Here is a 10,000-nt window from a genome sequence, read left to right as displayed (position 1 = left end):
AATCCAGCAGGACAGATAAATCGTACCTCCTTGGATCTTCCCTCTTTGTCACAGATGTGTCTGCACCTTGAGAGACACCATTCTACATCACAGGGACAGTCAACTCAAAGTCTCCAGGCTACCCTGCAGGGCTTTGCAATGTCTTCCGATACTTCATCAGTGCACCCCCCTGAGGAAGTTCCTAGGAAGAGAAAGTGCAAGAGGAGGTACTTCGACTCCCCTCAATAGCCAGTCACAGAGGATACTGATTTCAGTGGAGAGGGGTCCCCAAAATCACCATTTGATGACATCTCATTTGGAGACATTCCTGAAATCCTTAAACAGAGGAGTGGTTGGTTCTCCCAAAATCCTTCCCCAGAGGAAGCCTTTGGAGTTGACCCGTCTACCTCCTGGTTTACTCTGCCCTCCAAAGAGCTCATTGACTTGGTCTCTAGGTGGGCATGGAAGGAACCTGACTGAGATGACCCAATCCCCAAAAGACCAGATCAGATACTGACTCCACCAGTAGGTAAGGAATACTTGAGTAAGGGGGTGCCAGTAGATGCTATGGTCGTAACAGTGGCCATGAAGAAGGAACTTGCTGAGCAAAGTTCCTCTGTCCATTTCCTTAACAGGGTGTCTAGTGCATTGGACAGATTTGGGAACTGTTTCTGTGACTTTTGCCCTTAGGTTGCTGAATTATCTGGCACACTTTACGACACTTTAAAGGGATTTGATAAAAGAACTGTCAAAATCCCTTTCTGGAACTGATACTGCTGAGGCTCAAACTTCTGTAGTTTTTTCTGTTGGCTACCCTACAAGCTGTTTCTAATTCATCCAGGAGGCTTATCTTGCATGAAGCTGAAGGTGCCTCAAGGGCAGCGGGTTCAGACATTTCCATTAGAAGGCATACCTGGATTCACCTGTATAATTCTGCAGAGGCCTTCAGGTCCTTGTTCCTTATTCATTGCTCCTTTTGATGGCAGCTCTTTGTTTGGCCATGAAGTTAAAGACACACTCTCCATGTATAAGAAATATGGAAGACCCACTCTGCAGTGAGCATACATTTTTCATCTTCTAAATGATCCTTCTCTGGGAATCAATGAGGAGGTCAAAAACTGTGATTCAGAAAGTCCCAGGGTCTTTTCCAAGGCTGACATAGAGATAGTTACCCAGAGGTAGGGGGATTTTCTTGCCTTTTCATGAGCTGTTGCATTTCTGTGCATTTTCAAATAATGTTGAGTTCCAGTGTTGAGTTTCTGTGCATCTTCAAGGACTGTTGAATTTCTGTGCATTTTCAAAGGATGTTGAATTTCTGTTCTTTTTCCCAGAATGTTAAGTTTCTGTTCATTTTCCAAGAACGTTGTGCTTCTGCATTTTCAATGAATGTTTAGTTTCAGTGGAAGAGAAGTCTACTGTTATTTGTGCTAAGTCTGTTTTAAGTGTCTAACTGTTTTGTTTAGCAACTGGCCATCATCAGTATTTGGGATATCAGTTTCAAAAGAAGTGTTAGTAGCACAACAGGTACCATACTTGCCTATGGTGCAAAAACCTGTGAGTTCTACTCGCAGACCCTGTAGATGGAGTACTGGTATTGCAGTGCTCTCTAAGGGGGGATGGGGGTGCTGCAGTCCTGAATGTGTCCACCTTTGCATGAGATGCTTAGTAACCACAGACCTGTTGCTGGTTTGACAGCTATTCCTTATTGCAATATTACCAGCTTACCAATTTTTTTTAAATGTAACATGGGCAGTTTATACTTCAAGAGCAGCAGGCAATGAATTTGTACATGAAACACTGAAAGATTACTTTAATGTGGAATTATTCAGATGACTTTTACTTCTGCAGAAATTGTGTATACTGTGATGGATTGTAGTGATAGTTTGAGTGAGCTTTTATGGTTGAAAGGTTCTCTAATTGGTAGTTTTGTCATTATTGATTCATACATTTTGTTTCATTGCTTACTGTAAAAATGTTCTGACAGACAAATTTAAACCCTACTCTAACAAGTGGTACTGTATAATATGAGGAATATAATTTAATACAATCAAGAAGGTGCATCAAAGATCAAATACTTGAATGCATGGTCCAAAAAATGTGTGCAAAGGGCCTATGGTTTGAAAACAGCCCAAAGGTAAACTTAATCCGTCACTGGCCAGATGCACTTTCTTTGAATGTGGGTTTCAACGCCATTTCAATGAATGCAAGTTTCAAGGACAGAGAAGTTTACTGTTCATGCTACGTCTGCTTTCCTTGTGACACTGTATTGTTTAGTTAATCAAATGGCCATCAGTGTTTGTAATATTAAATCTGAAATAAAAGTTTTAAATATCTCTAATCATTGTATAAGTAAAGAATAAAATAGTATGAACACTGACAGGATTCAGCAGTATTTATGGTAACTGGGAGAAATAGCCAAGTAATTGGTAGAATTGATTGGCTGGGGGGGGGTGATCCATTACCATGTCTAGGGCCCCCATTTGATCATGATCTGATTCTGAATACTAGACTACTTCCACATTCAAAAAATACACTGATAGGTGAATGGACAGTTCTCTAAACTGCCTGCAGGCACTTGTCCTGTGATGAACTGGTATCCCGTCAAAGACTGGTCTTCTGCCTTATTCCTATTATTTGGTAGGAGTGGCATAGCTGCCCTGCAGCCTGAAGATGTAACGTGAGTATCGAAAAATGAATCATTAATAATTGTCATACTACTTTTGGAAACAAAACAGTGAAAAAGTCAGATATTACAAAAACGAACATCTGAAAATGGTGATTTTAAAGGGTTTAAAGCACTTTGTATGCCTTTTATGCATTACCAATGGAAATGTGCAAAGGTAGCAGGAAGAAACGGGTCCATGTGAACTGGGATTCTTTGTGACATGCCATACCTCTGGCGCAAGTATGAAATAAGAATCTTAAATGCTGTAAAAAAACTGATTGCATTGCACAAGATAAGAGTAGAAATGTATGTGCGGTATGTGACTGCACAATTAACCTGTTTTTGCTTGAAACCCTGTATATTAGCACTAGTGACTAAGGAATAAAAAGAACAGCATTTCAGAGGCTGTGCTATTATCGTGCATGTATGTGTTTTCAGTACTGGTGTTTACAATATGTTGTGACTGATGAGTTACCCACTAAGGGGATTAGGAGCTGATCATTCATAGGGTCAGCTACCCACACAATTTCTTGACTGTTCTGTAGAATATTTTAATCATAGCTTATATTGTTGTCTATAAAGTTCATAGCTAATTATGAGGCTAATTGTCCTTGTGGGCTATTTTAAGCTTAGCCAATTTCCCTCCTAAAGGTAGGAATCAAACTTTCTACTTTGTAAGGCAAACACCTTAACTATTATACTGTCTAATCAAGGTTCCTTCTTCTTTTACCATATTGTCTGTTTTGCATAAAAAACAACCAGCTCATACCATTCTTCATGTAGAATACGATATTTCTTTATAGTGAACATTAAACTGTTGCTAGAGAATCATAAACTTATAGTTTCTGCATTGTTCCACTCTGTCTTCCTCCACTAATAATGCTTTATGCCTTGCAGTCAGCTGCATATACTTTCACAGGTAGCTACCCACATTTGCCTATCAAAATAAGATATGAAATAATAAAAAGACCTACAACATGCCCTGTGGCATTCCACTGGCCATGTGTGCTGTTTCTGAGTGTATTCTCACTCTTTCTGTGTTCTATTTACTACCCAAATTGTGATCTGGTTAGTTGCAAATAGATCATTTTAAATTATTTTAACTTATCTGGTATAGTTTTGAGGATTCCCTTGAATTGTTTTCACAGATCTAGATATGTTGTACATTTAATCAGGTGTTAACCTATGACATTAGTTTTTTGTACAAAGAATGCTGCAGGTTTAGAAAAAGGACTTTTCCTTTACTGATGTTTGTCAAGGAGCAAGTGTTCTTCTGTTTATTTTTGTAAAAGGTCCATGAACATCCAATGATACACATTTACCAGATGAATATTTTTTTACCTGTATCCATATTCCACCTTTTATGAAAAGGAACCAGTTTTGCTTGGTGCCATATTATGGGTATAAACTTATCTTTCAGTAATGTATTACAAAGTAAGGGACTGATAATGTTATTTTTTTTCTACTGTCAGAATATCTGTGATATATTATCCCAAGTTCTAATTCTGTTGTCCCAGTTTTCTCATTGTTGAGGAATCCCAGAAACTATTCCACTGTCTTTTTTCAAAATATCACATTCATTTTTTAGCCCTTCGTTTTCTGATGCATTTGTAAGCAAAAAACTTTAGTATTGTATTTCATTTTGGTAATTAGGTTAATTTCACAGTTTATTTGTGACATTTTGATTACACAGTTAAGATCTCTCTACACTTTGTTTACTCAAATTTTAATATGAGAATGCTTTCTTAATGGCTATATTTTGACTTTTTCAGTTCAATGTTTATACATTTTAGGCTCCATTGAATGAGACTTCTTTTGAATTCCCCAGATTTCCTAGACAAGTTATTATAGCAATATTGTCCATTGTCTCCAATGTTATCTAAGATTTCCTGTGAGAATCCCTAGAGTACCCATTGTAATATCTAACTTTTACCTTCTGGGTTTTTCATAGCACTTTCTTCTGTGAAAACTGGGTCATGTCTTCTACTTAATAAGTGCGATGAATCCTTCCTTTTCTCTCCTCCTCTGTACAGGAGCACAAAGTAAAACTATTTAGTATCTCAATTCTTCATCTTATTTTTAACCACCTCATCCATGTTATTAAGCATCACTATCCATTATTTTGTGTTTCATCCTTCTCTTATGACATATATAAGTTTTTATTTCCTTTAATGAAATGGCTGTTTTGCCTCAGTATGGAAATTTGCTTTTCTGACTCTTGCTTACATTGTTCCAGTTTAACTGCTATCACCGGTTGTCTTCTTCCTACTGTAAGTTATTATTTCCTGAATATAGTACTTTCATATAACTTTTAAATTTTTTTTATTTTGTTTACCATGTTTGACTGGGTTTATTCAAAATCCACTTTTCAATGGAGGCCATGGGGAAAAAAGCTCCAAATTCATTAGAGAACTTTTTTTGAAAAGCATATTTATTTCACAGAAAAGCTTGGTTAATTTTTTATATCAGCTTTTATATTTTACTTCTGTTTTTCCACCTAATATTGGCATTAAAGATAAACAAGTAATAAAAATCACTGGCATAAATGGATTTTGGCTTAAAGGTACCACAACAGTCATAATTTCTTATGTAAAGTGCAAATGGCCTTTTTCAATCACCATAAATCAGTATCGTGCTCTATAACATTGCACACTGATTGTAATTTGTGAAAGAAAAGTTAGAATGCTGAAAACAAAAACTTGCTACTGAGATTCAATTTATGAAGATATCTCAAAAATAGATTAAAAAGTATGACCCATAAATGTCTGTGTTGGAAACACTCTGATGTTCCTACTTTTGTAAAGTGAGCTGCACATTTCTCTTTGTGTCCGACAGATCTTCTCTGAAACATCATTGGACTTATTCAGTTCTTTGATTAATCTCTCCTGTTGCATATCTAAAATAAGAGGAGAAAAAGTACCAATGATCACTTATTGTTAGCATACCTCATATCCCTAACCAAGACTGAACTCATTCACTTCACTATAAGTAATAAATGCAGGCCTCTTGTCTGCCCAAAAAGAAAAGGAATAAAAGGTGCACTGTCGACATTTTATAGCATGCTCAATTATTGAAAGTATATATTTCAACAGATATCTGTAAACATAAGTGTTCCCGTGGAACTGTGAGCACTACTAAACAGTATAAAGTATCAAGATAATCAGCACAAGCAGATCTTTGTGGCAACAACACGGGTAAACAAGTTCTCATGTGCTAGTAACTCGCAACATACTTGCTCAAAAATGTACGTGTTTTAAGTCCCACTAGCCCGATCTCCTGTAACAACTTTGCCCTCCTAACACTTGACCCTATAAAACTATGTAGCCCTACCAGTGTCCCAAACTCTAACCACAAAATTCCCACACAGTTCCTAACCTCTATCCGTATTCACTTACCCTAAAGACCCAGCCCCTTGCCTAAACTTAAATTCCTCAATTGCTCTCTAAGCCTAAAACTCCATTCCTGCTCCAAACACCTAGGAATCCCCACTTACTCCATAACTCTAAAATTTCCTTCCCTGTCCTTCGCCATAACAAATCTCTTCTCACTCTCTAACCCTAAATCTCCACCTTCACTCCCTGAACCTAAAACTTCCTTCCCACTCCAAAAACCTAACCCTCCTTCCCAACTGCTGCCCTAATCTGGACACCCATCTCCTCCAACTCCCTCCTCAGCTGCTCACCCAAACTCATATTTAAGCTCAAGCACAAGCATCAGCCTACATGAGCTACAAGATGCTCGAGTCTCTGGCTTCAAGACTGTGGTCTTCGAGCACTTGAGACTCAAGCGCTTGTAGTAGAGCCTAACATTTGCAATGAAACATGATGCAAATCTGATTTTATCAGTTACAATCATTTCCAGCAAAACTAATCATTTTAGCAATTTCTGAAATTCCTATACCTAATTAGCCATACACTGTACTACATAGCTCTGGACTATTAACAACAATTATTCCCACATTACCAGGTATGATATTCTGCAAAGTGTTCCACAATGTTTCCTATCTCAGACATTTACTGTGGTTTGAGAAATATCATAATTTGCATAATTTTAAACAAAAATAAAATATACCATTCCTACAGCTGTACTAGGTGTATCACCGGTATCAAGGTAGCCATCATATAACACGGCGGCGCAGTGGTGCAGAGGTTAATGCTGTTGCCTCACAGGAAGAGGTTCTCCGGTTCAATTCTCGGCTGGGGTGCCTTCTGTGTGGAGTTTGCATGTTCTCCCTGCGTTCAAGTGGGTTTCCTCCAGGTACTCTGGTTTCCTCCCACATTCTAAAGACATGCTTCTGGAGCATTTCTACCCGGGCCTCCGCTGAAAACAGGATCTGTGGAACCTAGTCGGACTTTCCCGGTCAACAAATGTAAAATAAATAAAAAATAAATAAATAAATATAAGCTGCAAACTGCTATCCTGTAATGCTACAGTTCCACTATGTCACCTTTAAACTTCAAACCTAATAGCAGTCTGGCTGGAATTCTACAAAAATGATAGTTCAAGTATATAAACCACCAAAACAAAAGTACTTAAACCTGGAAAGTTTATATATAAAAAAAAAAAAAACAGCAAAAATGAAAAATAAATGTGTAAGGGAGCACCCGCACCCCTTAGCTTATTATTCTCACACTGAGGTGGTTACACCTCAAAGAGTAATCAGTCTTTCTTTCTCTGTAAGGCTCTGTATTTGGAGAACAAAAGCACTCCTTGAGAACTCACACGTTACCCTCATATGCACCAGTCATACACAGATAAATAAATATTCCCTCAACCAATGAAGCACAGCAACAGTCAACTGATTCCACAACAGGTAGAAAGATACACCGCAGCTCACATTTTTGAAATCTTAAAGAAAATATTAAATTATTACATACATCCTATAATGTGATGCATTGAACTGAGTCGACTGATGTAGCCAACATTCATAACATGAAATATTTGCTGACCATCAACCATGCCAGAACTACTTGGCTTGCAATATAATGTAAATATAAAAAACATACAAAATTTCATGATCCTACATATAAACAAGTGTTAATATCTCCTGTAACTGTCATCAAAAATTATATTTTGTTAATTCTTCCAATATCAGTTGTGTCCTGATCATGAGTTAAGTGCAGTGTTATGTTATTACTCACACTGGCCATAGAACATTTCAGTAATTCATAATTTTATAATCCCACCCAGAACCAACTGCTAATGTCTTCCTTTAATAGCATTACAGTTGATAAATTATGTGACATTTTTGTTATCCTAGCCACGTGTCACATGCTGACCCTTGATAAGCACATAACAGTGCTCATCAATAGGCCATAAATTATTAAATAAATCATTTAATAATGCTGTGAAGTAACAAATATTCATATCTCCATTCACAAGCATCAGAATTAGTCTTAGAATGGCATTCACAGTCATGACACGAATGCTTAAAGGCTATTCACTCTGTCTACATGTTTCCAGAGTAAAGCCACAATTCTTAGAGGCCACTTACACTAACACATGATGGCTACAAACAAGCTTAAGCAAATGTGATAATGAGATGTAAATTACAAAGGAGTATGTTAATGGGGCCTTTTCCAGCCTACTTGTAATTCATAGTCAAAGTTTCACTCTTTTCCATCCTGTCAGTAGATTTATTATAAAAAGTGGAGTGGTGCCTATACTATCTGCTTTGCAATCTGTAATGATGCTGTCACTTGCTGCGATTTGCTAGTGTGAGCTGCTTATCTTAAAGGTGGGTTTTCTGTAGCTGCTTATCTTGGCTGAGCTATAACTGCCTGCACCTAGCAGCCCTTGTCAGCCAGGAAAATGGAGATAAAGGCAGATAATTACTCACTATATGTTTGGCAATCAGGAGATACTTGATAGATTCAGAGTGGATGGAGAAATTGTAAGGGTCTTATTAAGTATGTATGGCCCCCACAGGGATACTAGGAGATGTGTGGCCTTCCTATCTCTGTGGATACTAAGGTATGTGCAGCACTCATTATACTTGCCACAGGGACCTTCCAGAGACAGACTAGGGACACACTGGGTGTCTCCTAGGCTTCTGCCTTGAGGATACTTTGGCAATTCTTGTATGCATTCTTGGCATGTGTGGATCAGTGAATCTATTTGTTGGTGCCACCTCAGGACTGAGCCAGGATAATGTATGCCTTTTATGGAGTGACATATTTGTCTGAGGTACTCATACAATAGACTGCACCCATGTTGTAATTACAGCCCCATCTGGTCCATGGCAAGAACGGTACATCAGTAGGAAGGGCTACCATTTCATCAATTTCTAGGTAGCATGTGATGCATAAGGTTCATCACCATCTCTGCCCAAGATCCTGAAACTGCATATGATTCCCATAGCTGGCACACTAGGTCACTCTACCACCTCTTCCTGGATGGTGGGGTGGCTAGTGGTCATCTTGTTGGTAAGTACAAACTATTTTTCCTTTATTATCTATGTAGCTTTTATTGGTAAAATGTATTCCTGAAAACTAAACCACTTTTTCTGTGTTCCCCTTCTTTTTCTCCACTGGTGCCATTGCTCATGACACTAGTGAAAAATCCAAGAGGAGCTGCTGAAAAGTGCAACACATCTCTGTCCCAAACCAATAACTGTCATCAAGAGGGTTTTTGGCTTCTTAAAGAGTCATTGCCTGGATGAGTCTGGCAGTTTCCTTCAGTATAACCCCACTACTGCATGCAGGATGTTTACTGCATGTTGCATTCTGCACAACATGATCATGCATCAGTCTGGTGATGAAGTGACCCACGATGTCACTGAAGCTCCCAGTTCCAGTCTTACTATGACTAATGGTCACCAGCTGGCAGCAGTAGTAAGGGACCCCAAGCATCAGGCTCATGCATGGCATATGGATATGCAGGTAAAGAGATGGTATCTAGTCCAGAACTATGGGCCATGCCATACAGGATAGTGTTTCCTTTCTTATGAAAACCACATGGAGTATAATTGATGCATCCAGTGAGATGTGGGCTATGCTAAGTTGTGTATGGTCTACTGCTACTGTTTGTCAGACTTTCCTTCTCATCTCTAAATTATTATCTTTTTTAATTTCAGAACAGGTTTTCATATTACTGTTTGTAAAAGTCATCCCTGAGTGCTCACTGACTCCTGTTCAGTCATGTTGAAAGGCATCATATCAGGAATAATCACAATTTTAACTGTTTGCAAAATACTTTCTACTGACGAGGTGTAAATAAGAAAAGCACATATTGAATGTCCTGAAATGTCATAATTAGTAAAATGTGTAATCTCAGTATTTAAAATGAGTTCATACCTTGCAATTGAATGAAAGTACATTATATTGCTTTTTATATTACACAATGCTTCCTCAATTT

This window comes from Protopterus annectens, chromosome 8.part0 (assembly GCF_019279795.1).
Source record: "Protopterus annectens isolate FY-2018-M chromosome 8.part0, PAN1.0, whole genome shotgun sequence".
Lineage (NCBI taxonomy): Eukaryota > Metazoa > Chordata > Ceratodontiformes > Protopteridae > Protopterus > Protopterus annectens.
The sequence above is the reverse complement of the archived record's forward strand: the minus strand, read 5'-3'. Positions refer to the sequence as shown.